Source organism: Vombatus ursinus, unplaced genomic scaffold (genome assembly GCF_900497805.2).
Source record: "Vombatus ursinus unplaced genomic scaffold, bare-nosed wombat genome assembly UNPS02014973.1, whole genome shotgun sequence".
Classification (NCBI taxonomy): domain Eukaryota; kingdom Metazoa; phylum Chordata; class Mammalia; order Diprotodontia; family Vombatidae; genus Vombatus; species Vombatus ursinus.
Window position 1 is genome coordinate 1572568 of NW_020954751.1, and position 20898 is coordinate 1593465.

The following is a 20898-nucleotide window of genomic DNA, read 5'->3' on the forward strand; positions in this document are numbered from 1 at the left end:
TGTGTGTGTTCATTCCTCCTCCTTTTGATCCATTCAGATGAGAGTGAGAAAATACCAGAAAAAGAAGTTTGAATTTCTAGTGGGCCATAAGGCTTTTTTTTTTTTTAAATGACTTGATAAATTCCTTTGGCAGATTAATCAGACAGTAATATAAAGTAGGACTAGAATGGGCAAGGGAGTAGAGGAGGAAAGAAAATGGAAATGTAAGGTCTTGGTTATGATTAGAGACTATTGCAGTAGTTTAAGAGGGTGGTCAGAAGAGCTTTGTACTGTGTGTTAGAATGTAAGCACCTTGAGGACAGAAACTGTTTTACTTCTGTTAGTATGTTTTTAGTGCCTACCACAGTGTCTAACTCCTAATAGGCACTTAATTAATTGATAAGTTGATTTGAGACATGTTGGGGGAGAGCACAGTATTGTATGGAACACAGAAAAAGAACTGAATTTTTGTTTAGAGGACCTTGGTTTCAAGTCCTGACTGAGCTACTTACTATTTTATCTTTGATGGGTCATCTCCCCTTCTCTGGGGCTTAGTTTCTTCATCTTCTTAGTTTCTTCATCTCTTAAAAATAAAATGAGAGAGTTGAAGTAATTGACCTATAAAGGTCCTTTAAACCGCAGATTTGATTTGTATGCTTAAGTTGGAATAAATAGGACTAGTAATCTAATTATATATGGGAAAAAAGGGAAAATTTTTCAAAAATACCCAAATTAAGAAGATGAGCAACTAGGAAAATAGTAGTGCTGCTGAAATAAACAATAAAGTCAGAAAAATAGAATTTAAGGACTAATTTGGAAAATATAATGAACTTGGATTTGTACATGATGTTGGATATGAGGTGTTGGCTTCACATCCAGTTGAAGATCCAAGCATTTGAGGAGGTGAGTCTGTAGTTCAGAAGAGAGGTAGGATTTGTAGACAGAGATTTGGAAGTTACCTGTATAGAAGTGATAGTCAAAGCCAGAGATAGGAAAGAGATTGCTAAGTGAGAATATAGGGAAAGAGCAGGGCCAAGGTTACAACTTTGGGGAATGTACACATTACCAGATTGAGAAGAGCGCGAGTGATTTTATGCAGCAGATCTCTTGTTAAGGATTTGGAAGAGTCTATTTTTATTCTTTGGGGATAAGTGTGCATTTTTCTTTTGTTCTTTGACATTTATACTATGGGAGTTTTTTTAAGGTTAAAAATATTACCATATAACTAAGATACAGAATATAAGAATTATATCTAATCCATGTTATAGGCAAGTGAATTTTGTTAAAGTTTATATATAAAGGCCATGCCTTTGGGGAAACTTAGTAACTTAAAATTACAGGTGGTTCTGCAGCTAGGAAAAAGAAACCATGTTGTTTATAGCTCAGTGAAGGAAGGAGAAAAATGGTCATAGATTCATGAGTCAGCCACATTGCCAATTCTTGTCAGAGAATCGTGTAATTACCTGTGATTTTCTTTTTCTTGTAGTTATCCAAACTAAAGTTCATTGTTTGACATTTATTGAGCATTACCAGTGTGATAGGTGCTGCATAGAACAAGTTTATGCAAGCTCAACCTCAGTGTTGTTAATCTAGGTAAGGAAAGAAAAGGGGATCAAATTCAATGGATTGAAAATTCTAAGCTTATTCTGGATTTGAAAGTTAATTATATATGTTCAGATTCACTGTAGATCCTCTGTAGAAAGAAAGCACAGAATGTATATGAAAACATTTTACAATTCCTAGTTTGGTTTTATGCATTCTTTTTATAGTTGTCATTGGATTAAGTTTGTAATTTTAGAAGAGTAACTTTTCAAATATCAGCAACTTTATTTTCATTTAAGATAGGTCACACTTGAACCAAGACAATACAAAAGTTCAAGATGCTTTACTATTCTTAATTTTATAACTTTAATTTTAAATTAATCCATACACTTGTAGTATGTGAATTTTTTTCTGTCTAAACAAATCTAATTTCTCTCAGAATAAATACTTAATCCTTCAAGATTGTATAACCAGGGGATTTAAAGATTAGCTTTGAATATAGGTCAGTGAAAAAAAATCTACATTGGTTAAAAGCTAATCAGTTAAGGAAATAAGAGGAGCGATTTAGATGTCTTGAAAAGCATTTTGCGAGATCACATTTATATAATGATTTGAAGAGTATTCTGTAATTATAAGACAGATACCAATCAATTAAAATATTGGTCAGAAAGAATACAGGCTGCCCACTGAATATAGGATATAGCCAATATGAAAGTGAAACTTCTTGGTAAGGAAAACAAAATGCAGAGTTATGCACTGTTAAAACTATTGAAGTGTGATCGAAGTTCTGCCAGTTTCCCTAGGTTTCATCTTCAGCTTACCTGATCAGTTTATTGGCAAGTATTAGATTCTCACACCTTCACCCGTCTTACCTCAAGAATAAGATTGTAGGAAAATTAGTACATTCTTACATATTAGGTGAAAAACTAAAATTAGCAAATCATCCACTAATAAAAACATTATTTCATCAACAAGTCTTTATTGAACTCCAATGTATACTTAATGTTGTGAGCAACAACCTATAGTACAAGTTCAGCCATGGGACTAAATTCAGCAGATAGGAATTCTTATCCAGGCTCTATTGCAGTTGAGCTGAGTGACCACAGGTCACTTTTCCTCATCTGTAAAATCAGGAGGCTGAACTAAGTGATCTCTAAACCCTGAAGTTCAGTAATTTTGTAATTCTCATTGATCCTGTTAACACACTGGAAAATAACACCAGAAACCTAATGTTCCTAAGGGGAAGAAAGTTCTCTATTGAAATCTAGAAAAGTGAATGAATTTTATACCTAACCATTTTTTATGATTAGAGGACCTTTATTCTTCTTCTCTTTCCCATGATTATTGCCATCAAATTTTCTTAGTTTATATAATCACCAAGAGGCACTGCTGATTTTTTTTTTTAAATGCTGCAGCCCCAGGTGCCAGGAATCCCACATTGGCCCCAGTCATTATGCACTCTTCCTAAAGCCAGAAGATGCTGTGGTGGAAATAGCAAGCTTTGTTTGATTCTCAGGGAACCACCTATCTGTTCTCTGGCTCTGCCTTTTTTGTTGGTGACATTGTTTTTCTTAGTCGGATGGTATGGTCTATGACCTTTGAATAATAATAATAATAACAACAATAATGAAGATTTATATAGCACTTTGAAATGTGCAAAGCTTTTTACTTTATGCTATCTCATTTGGACCTCGTAACAACCCTATTCTCATTCCCATTTTATACATAGGGAAACTGAGGTTAAGAGAGGTGAAAGTGACTTGCCCAGAGTCACAGCTTCTACATGTGTGAGGCAGGATCTGAACGTAGGCCTTCCAGATTCCAGGTCTAGCATTCTGTCTACTTCACCACCTAGCTCCCTCTAATTTATACAATTAATCTCTTGGTCCAGCTTCCACCCACCAAGAAAACTGTCATTCCTGTCTTATGTTGCATTTCAGTGGTCCCTAATCATCTGACAATAACATAGTAGGGTTGATTGTATAAGTTTGATTTAATTGAACATGCTTACTGAAACATGTGGAAGTAAAAGGAAATGGCAGTTGTGTCCAGCTCTGTGGTGTTTTCTTGGCAGAGATACTGAAGTGGTTTTCCTTCTCCAGCCCATTTTACAGATGAGGAAACTGAGGCAAACAGGGTTAAGTGACTTGCCCATGCTCACATAGCAGCTAGGAAATGTCTGAAACCTGATTTGAACTGAAGTCTTCCTGACTGTAGGTGTGGTGCTCCATCTACTGTGCCACCGAGCTGCCCTAAAACAGTATTACCAAGTGAAGTGGGCAGAATAGTGTGATTTTGCAAAACAGCAAGGAAGAAAAGAATTATAGGAAAGGTGAAGGAACAGAGGTGATCCATACGACCACATGCTGTAAAGAGTCAATAATGAGTCATGATAACCAAAGTGCACTTGGGTTTAGGAAAATAAAATGCAGCATTCATGGGAAAGTAGAACAGGGAACCAAAGAAAGAAGGGTAGATATGATAGTTTCTGTTACAGAACTGTTAAGCTGAGGAGATAATCATAGGCAACTAATAAAATCATTCCAGTCACAGACTCTGTTTATGATGATTTATATGTACATACTTTACTATGCTTTAGTTCTTATCTGTTCCCTTCCATATTTTAATTTTTTGTGCCTATTTAAACTCCTTATGTCTATTCTCTGTCACTACTCACAATTGGATTACATGTTGTCAAGTACTTTTTCTTTCTGCAGATAAGACTAATTCTGCTACAAATGATTAAGTTGTTATAACAAACAGTGTTCCATGGCTGACTCTGAATTAAGGAGGTGAAATGTTGTTCTCCTTTTCCTTTCTGTATTTTGGGACGCCTAAAGCCAGATGGACTAATTCTGTTCTTTACCGTGGTATGGTTCTCTCTTCACATGATTTATTTGAATCCTATAATTCTGATAACTGATGACAAGGACTTTCTTCAGGGCAAGGGGCCTAAGAACAGGAAAATTCAGTGATCATATAGCTCTCAACAAAATGATTATAATTCTTGTTTTGTGCAGTACTTCTTGGCAACATCTCCTAAAATCTGCTTGGATTTAAAAGCTTTAGAAACTAAACCTAAGTTTCTTAGAAAACAAATCAAAAAATAGTAGTTACTTTACTTAGACTTCACATTCTATCAGCAGTTGGTTAGACACTGTTAACAAGATATCGTAAGTCAACAATATCCATATCAAAATGGGTTAATTAATTAACTCTTGGTACATTTATCTTGCTTTAGTTGATGACTAATAAATTTAGTTAATTGAATTGAATTATGCTGGGTGCTTTTCCAAATCAATGGACAGATATGCCCTCTGGAGCCTTGCAATCTAGGACAAGACCATCTCCAACAAAAGGGAGATTATAGACCTCTAAACAGGTTTTCCAAGTTTGGTTCATTCACCAAAACCAGAATTATTCATCGTACAACAACTGCTTGGAAAATGTTGTAGTGCATATTGAACTTAGAGACCGAGACTTTGAAAGTTCAGTCTTAAAAATCACTTTGGCTCTTCTCCCTTTTAAAAAATATGAACTAGATAGGAATCAGCTCTTATGCATAGATTTCTAAACTACACCAGCATTATGAAATTAGAACCTACTTTCTATTATAATAATATATGATTTTTATATTATTATATTATAATATATAATATATTTTATATTATATATTTTTTATATTAACTTTCAACTTTGCTGGATTAACAACTGTGCAAACCAGGTCTTTGTTTTGATTTTCAGCTTAATGGTAATAACACTTAGCACTTTATATCTTCAAAGAACTTAACATTCAATAATTAATCTGAACAACATCCCTATGAGGTAGGTGGAGATTATTGCCTTGTTTTATAGATGAGGAAATATACATAAATAACTTAGTGACTTGCCCAAAGCCATATAGATACTCATTGGCAGAACTGATATTAAACTTCAGAATTTCCTGTTTTCCACTGTTTCTTTATGTTTTCTTGTATCTGATGACAGACAACATAGACTAGTGATCTGTTTTGGTCTTTACTTATCTGTGCTGTGATTTTTGTATCATAGCATTTTGTATGTCTCTGAATCTCAACTCTGGAAACATACCAAGCAAGGGCAGCTGTGCTACATCTTCTCTATGTTCCATTCCAGTTCTGAAATTCTCTGTTTCTAGGACACAGCTGTTCTGAAGCTAAGGGTCTTTGGGATTTCTTTGTACACAGCCAAATATTACCCCCTAGTGCGCCCAAGGAACCAGCAGTTACTGGATTAATTGGCCAGTGGTGTAATGATCTCACTGTATGTAACTAAACAATCTTTGTTAGGGAAGATTTCACTTAGTACCCTAGTATAAAGCTAATAATGTATACAGTGATGACACTTTTTTAGTGTGTCTACATAAGAGGGTCATTGCCTTTCTTATTGGATGATGAATCTAAATAAATTCAATTTTCAAGGATTTCCGATTTGGCAAAGAAACCCCAAATGCATCTTGACATTACATTCATTGTTCTCTGGCAAATATGGGAACATCATAATTTCAGTAGGTCAATCATAAGTAAATGTCTTCCAAAACATTATAGTCATGTTACAGTAAACTTTTTATATTTGTTGCGTCACAAAGATTTATTGAAGCGATAAAAGTTATTGTGGAAAACAGTGTGTAGTAACTATGGTAACAGTTATTTGATCTCACAGTAATTAGCTAAGCATTGAATTGCACAATACTTTCACAATGCCTTCATGGTTAGTTCATTAAACAAAATTAGCTTTTGTGGGAACTTTCCTCATACAGTGTCCTAAATTTGTTTTTAGTTCCAAAGATTTGAGAAATTTGTTCCTAAACTTCCTTTCTAGAATATAGTTTGTAAACATATTTGAGATTGTAACTGATTTTGTTTAATTCATGGTTTATTCTGTAGTTTATACCTCATCCATTGAATTGTCTCACTGGGCATTTATTATAATTTAATTTAGAAGACCAAGAAATGAACTGTGTGAAGTAAAAGACTGTAATTTCTAAATTCTGACTATTTCATTGTTTTACTTTGTGATTTGGGATTAGTTACTGACTCTCTGTGACTTGATTTCCTTACTTGTAAAGTAGAATAGCCATATTATAAGCTGTGAAACTAAATGAGTAGAATCTGCTTCTGGTTACTCAAATATTACAAACATTTATTAAAATCCTACTGTGTGCAGATCATTATGCTAGTTCCTAGGTGAGTACAACGTTTAGATAAGATTCTCTAGTAGGGGCATAGGGCACATATAAAAACAGTGGACATACTTATCACCTACTATTTATTATATAGAAAGGTACAGACTTCCTTCTTTGAAGGAAGGTTTCATAGAAAATATAATAGTTCATGAATTTAAAGAGTAGGAAGAAAGAAAACAGGAAGTCATTTCAGACAAAGGCAACAACAGTCTAGGTAGGAGGCAGTGAAGGCCTGTAACAATGTCAAGACAATAGAATAGAAAGAGAGCTGGAAATAATAATGATGATGACAGTAACAATAGCTCACACTTATGTAGTGCTTTTAAGGTTTGCAAAGCCACCCTTAGGTAGGGCAAGTATTGTCCCCATTTTACAGATGAGGAAACTGTTACTCACCTAATTATTAGGCAGCTCACCTAATATCAGCTAACAGATGATGTCTGAGACAGCATGGAAACCCAGGTCTCCTGACTACTAGTCCAGTGTTCTTTCTACTAGATCATATTAATTCAACACTGATGCCTGTATTCATACCATCTCCCTGTTCCTTTCCCACCATAATCTTGGACTCTGCCCTGGGATGCTGGACTTCACTAGGTAAGCTCTTGTCTTATCTTTGCCTTATCTTACCAGGTATCCAAGGCACTTCTTGGCCATTCATACATCATGTCACCCCCTATACCATACTCTTCTCTTCCAACTTACCCTTATGGGTTGTCTTATGTCATAAGAATGTGATTTCCTTGAGAGCAGGTCCCGTATTTTCGCCTTTCGTTGTATTCCCAGTGTTTATCACAATGCCTGGCACATACATTTAAAAAATGCTTTATCATTCAATAATCAGGACTTGTGACTGAGAGGTGAGGGGAAGGACAGAATCAAAGATAACACCCAGTTTATAGGATATTTAATGAATGGTTGCACTACTAGCAAAAAAAAAAAAAAAAAAGAGGCACACTTTGGATGTTGAGTTTGAAATACTGATGAAATATCCAGTTGGAGCCGAACTGTACAATTGGAGATGTATATTTAGAACCAGGAAAAGAGGTAGAAAAGGAGCAATTGAAGCAGGTAAAAGAGGCAAACAAGGAGGATGTGTTCTCTTGGAAACCAAAGGAGAGGGTTATTATTAAGATTTATCACTCAGAATCTGGAACTGTTTCTTCTGCACACCTTGCTGCTTCCTTATTTTTTATCTTTATAAAGAGTTTTGCAGTTTACAGTTTACTTGATGTACCTTATGTCATTTGAGCCTAACCACAGCCTGGGAGATAGCCTAAAAGTTATTATTCGAATTTTACAGATGTGAAAAATGAAGCCAGAGGAGTTTAAGTGACTTGCCCAAGATCATGCAATGTACAACAAAGACAGGACTCAAACTGAAGTCCTCTGACTCCAGATGTAGACTCCAGATGTTTTTTCCATTGAACTCAGATCTACATACTATATTTAGGCACATAGAACTAAGTCCTTCTGGGACATGTGATTTCAGTAGTAGGGAGGAACACTCCACCAGTGGAGAGTTTTTAATAGACCGTTATTGGTTGTTAACTGTTTCACGCAGTGTTGTGTTTGGGGGAAAAAAAAGCAACCTCTTAGGGATGAGCCACTTTATTTGTAACCATACTGGCTCTTACATTACTGGCACTTGGCTGTACACTGAAGGGCAGAGTAACATAGTACTTAACTTGAAGTACTTAACATAGTACTTAACTTGAAGTCAGGAAAACATAGGTTTATATCTTGTCTTTGATGCTTACTACTTCTGTTACCATGAGCAAGTTACTTAACTGCTCTAAAGCTCATTTTCTTCATCTGTAAAATGGAGATAATAATCCCTATATTACCTAGCTCATAGAGTAATTATGATACTTAGAATGAGATAATGGATATTAAATTCTTTGCAAACCTTAAAGCACTACTTACATATCTTCTATTACTCGAGTACTCACGGAGCTGTGTTCTGCCCAGTGATGCCAAACATAGCCCGTTCATGCCTTCCCATCTTGTACATGTTTACATATAAGTTTGCCGCAAGGTTTCTACCCAACTGAAGGCGTTTCTTACTTCTTCATGACATATCATGAGGATATCAGTGAAACACACAACCTGTCTTTTGGTTATCCTTCACTCTTACCAGTCTGACTTTTTGGATGATACGTTTTTGTGATGATAATCTTTTGTTCTCCTTCCTAGTTTCTTTTTTGTTATGAATTATAGTCTGCTGACACCTACCATAAACCCCTCTGTTGCCTTCTGTGTGATAATCGGTTTTAATTTTTCAGCAATTATAGTGTTCTGTGACTCAGAATCATACAATACTAGAAGAATATTGCTATTAAAATGAAGTGCATTCATTTCAGTGAGAAATTTAGGGACCTTTGAGGAGCTCTGTAATTTCCTGCAGGCTGTCTAGCCTATTTCTCCTCCTGCTTGATTCTGGGCCCAACTCATTTTCCATTTGCAGTATCTGTCCAAGACTGTTCTCTTTAGTGTTATTTGTACCTCTTCTATAAACTTACCTAAGATTGTGATGTTAAAATCCAAGTGTGATGGCTCCACTTGATGTTGAAAATTGTTTATTGTAAATTTTTTTGTACACTGTAAGGTCCACACCTTCTGGATACACAATGTAAGAACTTTATTCAGAGTTTAAATTTTAAAAATATTTACTCTACATTTCATTGAATTTTTAAAAACTGTATGACAGAGGACACTGTCCCAGCAGTAGTTCATACCCCCAGACCTTGTCCAAGAACACCAGCTGTGTCCGCAGCCATGGCAGTGCAGAAGATTTTTGCAAGAGAAATACTAGATTCTAGGGGGAACCCCACAGTAGAGGTGGATCTATACACAGCCAAAGGCCAATTCAGAGCTACTGTACCCAGTAGGGCCTCCACTGGGATTTATGAAGCTCTGGAGCTGAGAGATGGAGATAAAAACAGATACCTGGGGAAAGGGGTGCTGAAGGCTGTGGAACACATCAATAAGACTTTGGCCCCTGCTTTACTGGAGAAGAAATGGAGTGTTATGGATCAAGAAAAAGTTGATAAATTCATGATTGAACTTGATGGGACAGAGAACAAATCCAAATTTGGGGCCAATGCCATCCTGGGTGTGTCTCTGGCTGTGTGTTACGCAGGAGCAGCAGAGAAGGGAGTCCCCCTCTGCAGACACATTGCGGATCTTGCTGGGAATTCAGACCTTGTGCTGCCAGTACTGGCATTCAGTGTAATCAGTGGGGGATCCCATGCTGGAAACAAATTGGCCATGCAGGAATTCGTGTTCCTGCTCATGGGGGCTGCATCATTCGGAGAGGTGATGTCTATTGGGGCTGAAGTGTACCACCATCGAAGGGTGTCATCAAGGCTAAGTATCGGAAGGATGCCACAAATGTAGGTGATGAGAGTGGGTTTGCCCCCAACATCTTGGAGAACCATGAAGCCTTGGGAGTTGCTGAAAACAGCCATCCAGGCAGCTGATTACCCAGACAAGGTGGTGATTGGCATGGATGTTGCTGCTTCTGAGTTCTATAGAAGTGGGAAATATGTTCTTGACTTCAAATCCTCTGATGATCCTGCCCAGTACATCTCTGGGGAGAAGCTGGGGCAGCTATATAAGAGCTTTATCAAGAACTGCCCTATGGTTTCCATTGAGGACCCCTTTGACCAAGATGACTGGGCCACATGGACTTCATTTCTTTCTGGAGTTGGTATTCAGATTGTGGGTGATGAGCTCACTATTACCAACCCAAAGTGTATTGTCCAAGCTGTAGAAAAGCAAGCCTGTAACTGTCTCTTACTGAAAGTCAACCAGATTGTCTCTGTCACTGAATCCATCTAGGCTTGCAAACTGGCACAGACTAATGACTGGGGAGTGATGGTTAGCCACCGATCTGGAGAAACAAAAGACACCTTCATAGCTGATCTGGTGGTGGGACTCTGCACTGGCCAGATTAAGACCAGGGCTCTCTGCCGTTCTGAGCCTCTGGTCAAGTACAACCAACTCATGAGGACTGAGGAGGCTCTTGGAGACAAGACTGTCTTTGCTGGGCGGAAGTTCTGTAACCCCATGGCCAAGTAAGTGGAGGGTACCATGTCCTAGATCAACAGAGGCATCTGAGTCCATCACCATCTCTACCACTCCTCTCAATAAAGCACTTGTGCAGCAAAAAACAAAACAAAACAAAACAAAACAACTGTATGACAGAATAATATTATTGATTTTTTAACTCAGTGAAAGGTTTTTATTTTTTACTAATTTGATTTTAATTGCTTGTTAAACTAAGTTTTTTTAGTTTGCTTTTTTTTAACTTCAGTAATAATTTTTAAAAGTTAATTTCATTGTTTTCTGTTGTTGAATAGGTGCCATCTGCTATTTTTCAAATGAGCCACATTTTGCATGTGGATAAAGATAAACATTTCTGCATTTTGTATATGTTTATTTACTTAATATGTCTTTTGTTTTAGAGACCACAATTTAATTTTTCTTACTAAGAATCAGTGCAGTCTTAGATGTTCTAAGACTGTTGTTTAATTTATTGCCAACTGCTAATCTGAAGATGAGTTTTGAAATTCCCTGGATTATTTCAGTGACTTAGTCATGTTTTTCCTTTTTTCCCCAGTCCTTATTAACATGCTTCCTGACCTTAATATCATTTGTTCATGACTTAGATAAAAACATGCTTATCAGATTTGTAGATGACAGGAAGCTGGGAGGAATAAGTAAAGCAGTGGATAAAAGAGAGCCCCAAACCTAACCCACATCATCAATTGATATTTAAAAAAGCCCTGGAATTTTAGTGGACTGCCAACTCAGCATGAGTCTGTGGTGTGATATAACAGCCAGAAAAGAAAATTTGATCCTGAGATGCATTGAGAAAACCTTAATGTCTGGGTCGGGGCAAGTCATGGTCCCACTGTACTTTGTCCTAGTCAGAGACCGCATCTGAATTATTGGGTTCAGTTCTGAGGGCAACAATTTTAGGAATTACAGTGATAAACTGGACAGTATCTAAACAGGGATTTGTAACTTAGTTTTTTAAATAGTTTGAGAACTATATTTCAGTATTATTACTGCCCTTTCTAATGCTATATATGTTTTATTTCATACATTTAAAAACATGATTCTGAGAAGATGTCCAGAAGCTTCACCAGACTATCAGAAGGTTCTGTCACACAAGTTTAAAAATCCCTAATCTAAAAGAGGGCAACCAATAGTGAAAAGCTTTGAGTTCATGCCAAATAAGGACCAATTCAAAGAACTGGAGATGTTTAGCCTTAAGAAAAGTTAGGCTCTAGAGACATGATGACTGTCTTCAAATATTTGAAGAGCTATCAAGCAAAAACAAAATTATATTTGTTCTGCTTGGCCTCAGACGGCAGAAGTAGGAGTAGTTGGTTGAAGTTGCAAATAGGCCAGTGTTGGCTTGGAATAAGGAAAAAACTTAAAAATAGTTTGAGATCTTTAAAAGTAAAATGCACTAATTCAGTAGGTGGTGGGTTTTTCCTTAGTGGAGTTCTCCAAGGAAAGACTGAATGATCATTTATTTGTCAAGTATGTTGTAAAATGGAACCTTTTTCAGATATTGGTTAGAATTGTTGGTCACTGATGTCCCTTCCAACTCTTAAATTCTGTTCCCCTTCTAATACCTAGACTTTAGTCTTCCTTGTCAGCTTGGATCCTGCTGGCTTTCATTTCTACTCCATTTCAACTAGCTTTCCTTCCTAACCACCTATGTGTCATCCACTTTCTGTACCTTATCTGCATCATTGCAATTTTACCTATAATATCTCAGATTTGATATTTTTTCTCTCCAGTTGCAGCCATCTTTCTGTAATTTCTCCCATTCCTCTACACTCAGTGAACCTACTTTTTGCATACATAGGAACCTTTAGTCAGTTAACCTCTTAGTGCTTTTCGAAATCAGTTATCCCCCCTCAGGGTCATTTGACTTACCCCAGCCTGGATTCCATGGGGAGCCAACTATTCTAATAGCACTCTATGCAAAATTCTAGATTGCTTGGACTCTCCTCTGCCATAACCTAGTATTTTTTCCTCTATTCTTGTAATATTTCAGTTTTGATGGAAAAAGAAGCAAAGCTGTTCCACTACAAATTCATACTTTCCAATGTCAACTGTGGCCTTCCTGCTACAGGGCAATCTCTTTATTCATCTCTCATCTGGTATGAACTCCTTCCCCCTTCGCTTCAGGGATATACTTTACCCCTCCTCTCTTCTGTGGGAAGGAGGAGTGGGGAAGGGAGAAGGATAGCAAGTTATTCTTGTTATCCGTCTTCCCCTTTAGGACCAGTTGGTCCATCTCTTCCCATTGCGTCCTTGGCCTCAGAATAGTATATGCATAGGTTCATAAATACATTTTAATTGAATTGGTTAGGATATCAGATATTGTAAAAAAATATCTTTATGTGTTTTGGGGCATGTTACTATAGTAATAGACAGATAGAAAGAGCACAGGACCTGGACTTAAAATATCTGGGTTCAAGTCCTAATTCAGATAATTTACTAGCTTTATGACTACTGTTGACTCTTATGTAAAATGAGGACATAATATTGTATTACTTACATCATAAAGTTGTTAGGAAGGTGGTTTGTAAACTCAAAAGTGCAAGAGTCACATAAATAACAGAAAAATAATAATATTTATATGTTATTATGAGGCAACTAGGTGACTCAGTGCTGGGATAGAGCGCTGGGCCTGAAGTCAGGAAGACCTGAGTTCAAATTTGGCCTCAGAAGGTTACTAGGTGGCTTTGCCTGGATAAGACATTTAACTTCTATATGCCATAGTTTCCTCATCTGTAAAATATCTGTCTCCCAAAGTTATTATGAAGATAAAATGAAGTAATTGTCAAGCTCTTAGCACAGTACCTGACACATAGTAACCATTATATAAATGTAAGCTATTATTGTTGTTATTGTTATTACATGACACTTTAAAGTTTACAAAGCACTTTCATGTAAAATAACATTGAAATATAACTGAAATAAAAGAACGAATGCTCCTAGTCCCAGCATAAAAAAAAAAAAACTGAAGTAAAACCAATTATGTTTCTTTATATGGTGTTCTTTTTTGAGATATACATGAACCGACCTTTTAGTGAGAAGGAGCATATAAAATAATATTTGTAAAAAGTGCTTAGTAGAGAACCCAGCACATAGTAGGTTCTATATAAATGCTTATTCCCTTCCCTGGTGTAAGGGAAAGCATACTACACAAAGACTCAGAAGACCTAGGCTCTTATTTACTGTTTGACTTTTCTGAGCTTGAATTTCCTCATCTCTGTATTGGGACTAATAATGCCTGATCTACATACCTTGAGGCATTGTTAGAAGATTAAAATCATAGCATCTCAGAATTGGAAGGGTTTTTAACCTAATAAAAATGAACTCTATAACAAGTAGTTATCAAGCTTTTGCTTGAAGAAGTGAAGAAGAATTCACTATTTTCCAAGGCCTCACATCTCACTCTTGGATAACTTTTAATTATTAGGAATTTTTTCCTTAGATTGAGACAAAATCAGCTCCTCCGCATTTCTCCCCATAGCTCTTAGCCCTTTCTACCCTTGGGGCCAATCAGAGCAATACTACTCCTATTTCCATTTGGTTTCCCTTCAAATAACCAAAGGCAATAATCACTGCTACTACATCTTCTCTTCTCCAGATTAAGCATCCTTTGCACCTTCAGCCAGTCCTTTTTTTTTAGCATAATTGGATGTGTTTCACTAGGTGTGCCATGAAAACCCCTACTCCTCAACTTCTTTTTCCTTCATCTCCACCCAATGTGCAGCAAAACTTCCAATCCCTAAGATATATTTCCCAGCCCCTCTCCCTAGGTGCAGTTTGTTGCCTGCTCTTCCTGGTTTGGCTTAGAAAGGAAGTTTGCCTTCTTTGTTGTAGGAGCTCTAGAAAGTAAGGGGGTTGGGTGGGGACAAAAGGTGAGGTGATGGAGTCCTGAGGTCCTGCTTTCTGGAATCCAAACTGCCTTGTAACTCTTCTTTGTTGCCAACTTAAACAATCAGTCTGAGGAACCATGGTTCCTCATGGCAACACCTACTATACTATGAGTAACAAAAAATTTTGATAACCACTGTCCTCAAACATCCTGACTAACCTCCTATAGACACTTTCTAAATTACCCATGGCCTTTCTAAAATATGGTACCCAAAAGTAAACAGAATATTCCAGATGTTGGTCAGACTAGAGCAAAATAGATCAGGACCATCCTTCTGTAACACTCCTCTTCCTTTAATGAAGGTTAGGATCACTTCAGCTTTTGGAGGCCGTTTTATTACACTGGTATATATCTAAGTGTGTAATGTACTAAACCCCTAGATCTTTTTTCAAATAAACTGCTTTCTATCCATGTCTCCCTCAGAGTATTGTGAAATTATGAAATTAATTTTTTAGCCATGTATAAGACTTTAGATTTATCTGTAATGAATTTTATCATCTTAGATTCAGTTATGACTTGCCAGGATTTTTTAATATCCTGATTCTTTCATCTAACATGGTATCTATACCTTTCAGCTTTGTATTATGTGCAAATTTTACAAGCATGCCATTTAATCTTTATTCTAGTCATTGATAAAAAATGTTAAACAATTCAGGGTCAAGGACAGATTCCTAGGGCCCTCCACTAAAGACATTTTTCACAAGTAAACACTGAGCCATTTAATGACTACTCTTTAGGTCATTCAGCAAGTTCTAAATAATCTGCCTACTTGTACCATCCTTTGGCCCATATTTCTTCCATCTTGTTTGCAAGTCCAGCATGAGACACTTTGTTAAGTGATTTTTCAGAAATTAGTTAATACATGTGTATATAGTAAAAATAAATGCCAAGTCCTGTTGTCTCATAATGTCTCATAATGTCATAGAGTTAGTCGATAAACATTTATTAAGTGTCTGCTGTGTTCCAGGAACTGTGCTAAGTACTGAGAATCCAAAGAAAGGCAAAAGGCAGTCCTTGCTCTCAATTTGGTGGGTTTGTGAAGGCTATGCCAGAGTTAACATAAATTCCAGCAGGTTCTATCATGCTCTAAAGACTTTAGGAATGATTCTGGCAGTAAACTACATCTTCTTGCCAAAGGACAACTAACCTAGCTAAAATTGAGTGACTTATCATCAGTAGGCTAGCAACTTGGTAATGAATTAATTGTCCATAACAACCAACTGAAAAAATACACAATGGACATGAGGTCTGTGAGGTCCCCTTCTTTTTACTTCAGTATTTGTGGTAGAGTAGTAAAGAGAAAAGGGAGTGGGGCAGAGGGTGCTAGGAATTAATCAGTTTTTTATGCAATCTGGAAACATTCTCTTGGCTGTTGACCAGTGACCAATGAGTGGACATAACATTGGAGAAACTGAGCCATCTCAGTCTTTACATCGTTGATTTAATAGAACCAAGAGATAAAAGAAAGTTACGGCTAAATGGAAGGGTAAATAGCTTCTCTTTTGAGAAAAAAATAAAGATACTGAAAAGAGTCATTTATTTTAAGTCCTAAGACAATAACATAATTTCATAAGAAAATTGATCATTTCATATCATAGTAAAGAAATCACCGTGATGGTAATTACAGCTTATACACCAAAAACTAGTGCGTAAGTTGAGAAGTTAAAAGAAATATTATGTAGAACTCAGTAGGCCTTCCAGTTTAAATCAATATATGCTTTAATCATAAGTGAATGCAAAGCAAACTAAGGCAAAGAGGAAGATGGCAAAATATATGCTAGAAAACATGGGCTTAGATTCTTAAAATCTAGCCAAGGCTAAGATTCTTATAATCTAGCCAATAGTTTACTAATGTTCAGACTCCTTAAGAGTCTGCCTGATATGATGGATGTTCTAATAAACTTTGTCTTTGGCTGGGGAAAAAAAAAAGGAAAAGAAAACATGGTTCATGAGTATGAAATGAGAAAAACAAAACTTTCTACCAAGATAGCTGTCTTAAGACACCAGAGAGGGTTTTAAAGATACAGTGCTCCGAATCTCAAAGATCCAGGGATGGGGTTAAATCCATAACATGGAAGTCAGCATGAAAATCCAAGGGATCTAGGGAGAAACCAGGCAGGGCCAACTACCCCACCCAAAAGTGTAATAGGGGGTGAAACTTGACTCCAAACCCCAGTTCAGGAAGTAAAGCTGGACAGATGAGTTAAAAAATAAAAACAAAAATAAAACCAAAACACTAAAAATTACTTCACATTTAATTCATAACAACTATGAGCAGAGACTCAAAGGACAAAATACATTTTCCACAGGGACAACATGAATACCTAGAAGAAGTGAAGCAGGATATAAATGAAATAAAAGTTCTTGAGGAAAGAATTGGGAAAATAAATAGCTAAGAAGAGGAAGTGGCTAATTTTACCTAAGAAATAGAATCTCTGAAAACTAGAGTGGACCAAGTCTGGAAAAAAAAATCACTGACTCTGTAAGATGGCAAGAAATATTAAAACAAATTCAAAAGATTGAAAAAAAAACTAGGAGAAATGTAAGCTCTGATATCAGAAAGAACTGATCTGGAAAACCTGTCAAAATGAGATAATTTATTCAGTGCCACATCAATCAAACTCCAAAAAATTACTTTGTAGAGCTAGGAAGAAATAATAAAATTTATCTGGAGGAACAATAGGTCCAAGACTATCAAGAGAATCAATTAAAAATATGAAAAAGGGGCCTAATAGTACCAAATTTCACACTATATCATAAAGTATTAAACATCAAAACAATCTGGTACTGGATAAGAATTAGAGGGGTTGATCAGTAGAATAAATTAGGTATACAATATACAGAAGCAAATGAGCACAGTAGCCTACTTGTTTCATAAACCTAAAAATCATAACTATTGGGACAAGAACTCACTGTTTGACAAAAATTGCTGGGGAAACTGAAAAGTTGTCTGACAGAAACTAGGCATAGACCAACACCTCACACCATATACCAAGCTGTGCTCAAAATAGGTACATGATTTAGATCTAGTGATATCATAAGCAAATTGGGGAAGCATGGAAGAAATTACCTGTCAGAACTAAGAGTTTATGACCAAACAGTAGGTTCACAGGAGGTAAAATGAATAATTTTGATTACATAAAATTAAAAAGGTTTTGCATAAATAAAACCAATACAGCCAAAATTAGAACAGAAGCAGGAAACTGGGGGGAAAATTATAGCAAGTTGCTCTGACAAAGGTTTCATATCTCAAATATATAGACAGAGGCAAATTTTAAAAAGGGAACTGGGGGCAGCTAAGTGGCGCAGTGGATAGAACACCAGCCCTGGAGTCAGGAGGACTTGAGTTCAAATCTAGCCTCAGACACTTAACACTTACTAGCTGTGTGACCCTGGACAAGTCACTTAACCCCAATTGCCTCACCTCCCCCCAAAAAAGAAGGGAGCCATTCTCCAGTCGATACATGGTTAAGGGATATGAATAGTCAATTTTCAGAGAAAAAAATCAAAGCTATCAATAGTCATATAAAATGCTATAAATTACTAATAATTAGAGAAATACAAATTAAAACAACTCTGAGATACCACCTCACATCCATCAGATTGGCTAACGTGACAGAAAAAGACAATGACAAATACCAAAGGGGATATGGGAAAATAGGAATATTAATGCAGTGTTGGTGGAGCAGCCATTTTGGAGAACAATTTGGAGCTCTGCCCAGAAGGCTATAAAACTGTGCATTCCCTCTGACCCAGCAGGACCACTACTATGCCTTTATAACTCAAGGAGATACAAGGAAAAGACTCTATGTACAAAAATATTTGTAACAGCTCTTTTTGAGATTGCAGAATAGGAAACTGAGGAAATGTCCATCAATTGGGGAATGGCTGAATATGTTATGGTGTATGAATGTGAGGGAATACTACTGTGTTGCAAGAAATGATGAAGGGATGGTACAGAAAAACATGGGATGACTTATATGAACTGATATAAAGTGAAGTGAGCAGAACCAGGACAACAGTGTATGTAGTCATAGCAATATTGTAAAGATAATCAAGAAAAACCTAGTAATTCTGATCAATACAGTGATTTACCAAAACTCCAAAGAACTCATGATACAAAATGCTAACCAGAATGCGTATTGAAGCACATTTTTTTCCCTTTCTTTATTTTTCTTGCCTGCCCTCCTCCAAATTGCCTTTTCAGTGGATGTGGGAGGGACTGGAGGGAAGGAGAGAATTTGAAACCGAAAATAAAAATGAAATTTTTTAAAAAGAGATCATTTAAGAATCATTGGACTCTGTAAAAACTATAATGCAACAACAAAAGCCTGGACATTATATTTCAAGAAATTATAATTGAAAAGTCCCCAGGGTTATCAGAACCAGACAGTCAATGGGGAAAGCATTTACTCATCACCTCCTGAAAGGAAATCCAAAAAGAAAAATCCTACAAACATCATAGCCAAAATCTAGAGCTTCTGTGTCAAATAAAAAAAAATACTATACACACTCACAAAGAAGGAATTCAAATACCAAGGAACTGGAGACACAGTTGCATAAGGTCTGGCAAAGTTTATTATAAATAAGAGGAAATCTTATAGTACAAAAGGTAAAAGAGCTAGTCTAATAAGTAATAAAAACTTACCCTCCAAGGCTGAATATAATATTGCAGGTGGGAGATGGATCTTTAATGGAATAGAGGAACTCCAGTCATTCCTGATGAAAAAAAATCAGAACTGAGTAGTTTGAAATACAAATACAAAAAATCTAGAGAAGCCTAGAAATATACATTTATTTGACCAATTGGAAGATGTTATATGATGGTACAGTGCTAACATTCTAATGGGGAATAAGAAATCATTGTCCCTTCAGAACCTTAGTATTTCAAAGGGTATTAAGAGAGTCAAATAAGAAAAACAGTTCTTCAGGGTGGAAGGGAGGGTAAAAAGAGGAATATATTAGTATGGAAAGTAGGAAGAATGGAATAAAACTTGTTAATTCTAATAATTGGGGTGCATAAGAGGAAGGGATAGGGAGCATGGGCATCAGATGAACTTTTTTCTTATCTGAAGTGAGAAAGGAGAGTTGAATACATATACAAATAGTTTATCATAGAAATACATCAAATGCAATGGGGAAACAAGCAGAGATGGGGAAGGGAAAGCTTTTTATGAAGGAGAGAATTGTCACAAGCAAAACAAACTTCCAGATGAAAGGAAGAGTTGGGGTAAGGAGGAGGGGAGATAAAAAGGAAAACAAAAGAAAAAGAGAGAACTAGAATTTAAAGGGGTTCCTTAAATAATCTCTTAGTTGAGGAATGGTTTTGTACTTTGTGATATGTAAATGGAATAGAATATTGTTAATACCATAGAAAATAACAATAATGATTAGCATTTATATAATTCTTTAAGGTTTGCAAAACACTTTACATATTTTATCTCATTAGATCCTCACAGCAACCATGAAAGGTAGGTGCTACTATTATCCCTCTTTTACAGATGAGGACATTAAAGGTAAGAAGGTTGAGTGACTTGCCTTGGGTCACACAGCCAAAACATATCTAAGTCTGGATTTGAATTCAGTTCTTCCTGACTCCAAGTTCTCCATCATCAAATAATGACAGAGAATACTGGGTAGTATGAACACATTAAAATGAGCAGATCCAAGAGAACAGTTTATACAAGGAAAACAACATGGTAAAGAAAAATAACTTTGAGAGACTTAAGAAATCTAATCAAAGCAATGACCTACCATGTCTCCAGAGAACCTCTAGTGAGGCATGTTACCTACCTCCCGATGGAAAGGTGATGGCCACAAGATGCAGAGATATCTTATTTGTTACAAGATGTTTTTTTTTCTTTCAGTTAATTAGAGGTGGTTGGATTACAGTAGTGAAACCCCCTCCCCACCCACCCCTAAAAAACCATTGTAACATGTTTTAAAAATAAGCAGAAAAGAACAGAAGGAATCAAAACAGACAAGCAGGATAGTTTTGAATGTAATATGTCGAATTTATTATGTAATTGAAAAAACAAATGGTGTCAAATGTAGGTTTGTGATTTAATAACCTCTTTATGTTCTATGTATAGAAATAATGTTTTTTTGTCTTAAAGTTCACAATAAAATTAAAAAAATTTTTTTTCCAACTTCACACACACACACACACACACACACACACACACACACACACACACAC

The 20898-nt window shown here is 36.3% G+C and overlaps 1 protein-coding gene, 1 long non-coding RNA gene and 1 pseudogene across 2 annotated transcripts in view; 2 read left to right on the plus strand and 1 right to left on the minus strand.

Moving 5' to 3' along the window:
* Positions 1–20898, plus strand: part of LOC114030636 (E3 SUMO-protein ligase NSE2-like) — a 259588-nt gene that overhangs the window by 157999 nt on the left and 80691 nt on the right. The window lies entirely within an intron of this gene.
* LOC114030635 lies at positions 9503–10807 on the plus strand (annotated as a pseudogene).
* Positions 19361–20898, minus strand: part of LOC114030637 — a 92215-nt gene continuing 90677 nt past the window's right edge. The window contains exon 5 of the long non-coding RNA XR_003567648.1: positions 19361–19418. This is a non-coding gene — a long non-coding RNA (uncharacterized LOC114030637). The remainder of the gene's footprint in view (positions 19419–20898) is intronic.